The 3,026-nt window shown below is 44.1% G+C and overlaps 1 pseudogene; it reads right to left on the bottom strand.

Annotated features, from left to right (window-relative positions):
• Positions 1–1,033: 1,033 nt before the first annotated feature.
• On the bottom strand, positions 1,034–2,620 carry LOC102494916 (importin subunit alpha-1 pseudogene; annotated as a pseudogene).
• Positions 2,621–3,026: the final 406 nt, after the last annotated feature.

The following is a 3,026-nucleotide window of genomic DNA, read 5'->3' as shown; positions in this document are numbered from 1 at the left end:
TTGTTATTATTATTTATTTATTTTTACTTGACCAGAGAGGGAGAGAAAGGGAAAGTGAGGAAACAAACCACCCCAGGTCCAGGACTTGAACCATAGTTGGCCATGTGGGAATCCAACACCTCAATCACCATGCCAGGTAAACACTTTAAGTAGAGGAAGTAAACATTTTATTAAGTAGAAGGAGTAATACTCTAAAACAATGATAAAAAGGATAATATAGTAAATACATGAGTCAGTAACATGGTCTTTTATTATCATTACCAAGTATTATGTACTGCACATAATTATATGTACTATTCTTTTATAGGGCTGACAATGCAGTAGGTTTGTTCGCACCAGCATCACTATGTACACATGAATCTGCATTTTGCCATGATGTTATAACGGTTACAATGTCACTAGGCAACAGAAATTTTCCAACTCCATGGTAGTATTATGGGACCACCATCTTATATGTGGTTTACCATCTAATGAAATGTCATTATGAGGTTCATCGCTGTATTTTATTTTATTATTATTATTTTGCTATCGGGCACGTGTGCTTGCCAGAAAGAGAGAGACAGAGAGATAGAAAGCGAGAAATCACCCCCCAGGGGGTATGGCCATGCCACAATCCCTTCTCTTCCATTCTCTTCTCGGGATCTTGGGCACACACGCACACAGGCATGGTGTGAGTTTAAGCCACTGGGTCTGGGGCTCAAACTGCGGTTGACTACATGGGAGTTCAGCAACATAGCCATTACACTAACTGCTGGTCCTCATCGCTGTATTTTTTTTTTAAAAAAAAGGGTGGAATTTAATTTTATTTACAGGACCTTGCAAGGTATGAAATTCCACATAGAAACAAGCAACCCATTTTAGAGGACAAGCTTCATACAGTATGTATAATTTGGAAGAGTTCAAGTATAGTTTTGTTGTATAAAGTGCTACAATAACAACCACATTTAAAAAGAGTTCTTGGTAGAGAAACAATAAAACAAACTTACACCAAACATAGGACAGGAGAAACACCTCTGTGCCTCAGCTGTGTGATCTAAAAGTTAAGGGCCCTAGGAGGTCCGTACTGCACTTGGAAGGTGTGGCTGTCAGAGGGAGTTTCTGGCACAAATTCTGATCTTCCTCTTCCTTGATGGAGAAATACTTTTCAATCAAGTTTGATGAAGACCTATACACAGACTCATTTTCATGGTTTTGTAGGGCTTCAATTTTATCAGGCCTCCACATTCTTCGATCATTATACTAAGTTTCTCAGTTTCTCCGAGCTTCTCAGCCTAAAAGACATTTGAAATGGCATCCTAGATAACCAGAATAATTTTGGTATCTTTTGCAGTTAAGAGGTTCATCAGCGGTTCAATATACCACAGTGGACGAGGTATACAATCTGCTCCTCTGTTCCATTGCTCCTGTAGTTGGTCACAGCCTCCTTCTGCATCTTAAAGTCAGCCTTGGAGAGCACGCTGACGAGGAACTGGACTAACCCGTGATTCACAGCCTGCTGGATCTGGTCCTGCCCACCAGTGGTGATGTCGGACATTGTCCACGTAGCTTCCTTCTGAATATTCATTTTGGAGTTGGTTACCAAGCTGGGGAAGACGGCGAGTGCTCCGGCATCTATCACCACCTGGCTCTGTTCATGTGTCCCAGTGACAATGTTACCTGTGGCTCTTAGGGCAGGGGTCACAATGGGCAATTTGGTACCTCCTAGAAGCTTCACAAGTTGGGGCACCACTCCTGTTTTTGCAACCATTTCAATCCGTTCATTCAGACCATCAGTATGGTAGGAAATAGCCCAGCAGGTATCTCCTAGTACTTCAGGATCATCGTGATGCAGAAGACAAACTAAAGTAGGAAGAATCTGCTCAACAGCATCTAGCGGGGTTGTGGGATTCTTGTTGTGGCAGAGGTTCGAAAGTGTCCAGGTAAGGTTACGTAAGTAACCACAGGCTAACGATGACATATCAAGAACTGCAATGAGAGCCAACAGCGGGTCAGCTGCTCCATACAACTGCTCATACCTTATAACCAGGTCCCAGGAAACTGAACCATCCCCTGCGGTGTTTCCTAGAGCCCACACAGCTTGTTCACTGATGTGCGTGTGGGGAAGAGGCCAACAGAGAAATGAATGCTGGGATAGCGCCTCCATCCACCACAGCCTTGGTCTGTTCTGACGTCCCAGAAGCAATGCTAGTGAGTGCCCGTGCAGATTCAAACTGGATGGGACTGCAGTCATTTCTGCCCAAAAAGCACACACGGTTTTGGAATCAACCCAGCCAGGATGATGTCTATGGGGGACTGTTTTTCCCTAGAAAGCAACTTCCTAGCAGCATGAGTAGCCTAGAGCTGGCTTTCCAATTTTTTTGCCACTTATGCCTTTGACAATGTTATCAACAGACCAATTTACAGTGCCCTGGTTTTTTGGGTTTTCCTGCAGTGGAGAAGCAGCATCATCGGGAAATGAGCTTACATTTCTCCTTTTCAGCATCTGGTCATCCTTCTTAGCTTTCTTCAGCTCCACGTTAACTTCTATTCTGTGCTGCCTCATTTCTGTACTATCTTTTCCCTTGTTGTTGAATCTGTTAAGATGGGCAGCTGGTGAATTTGCATTCTCATTGGTGGACATAGTTATGAGACGAAGGGAGAAAGCTGCACAGACGGCTCAGGCTCCCATAAGAGGCGGCTCGGGGCTCAAAGGCTGGGGATCCGCTGCCATAGAAATGTCCACCACGGTTCAGCCTTAAGATCATGCCCCCATTACTATATTTTACAAAGGGAATTTTATAGTAGGGACTAATTATATAGTTACTTGAGAGCAGACAAATTAAAACCTAGGACATAGGTAACCAAGAAAGAGTAACATCGGGAAACAGCTACCACCTAAATCCTGGGGAAACTAGGGGAGGAGGCTGGGTTCTCAGAATGTGGAAGCTCAGAGCTGGAGCCCTACACAGCTGAATCTTAGTCCTCTCAGTGTGGAGACCTTTCTGGCTGCTGATGGCTTCTGCGAAGGACCAAGATGAGGATGGTCT

Source organism: Tupaia chinensis, unplaced genomic scaffold, assembly GCF_000334495.1.
Source record: "Tupaia chinensis unplaced genomic scaffold, TupChi_1.0 Scaffold146687_1, whole genome shotgun sequence".
Lineage (NCBI taxonomy): Eukaryota > Metazoa > Chordata > Mammalia > Scandentia > Tupaiidae > Tupaia > Tupaia belangeri.
The sequence above is the reverse complement of the archived record's forward strand: the minus strand, read 5'-3'. Positions and strand labels throughout refer to the sequence as shown.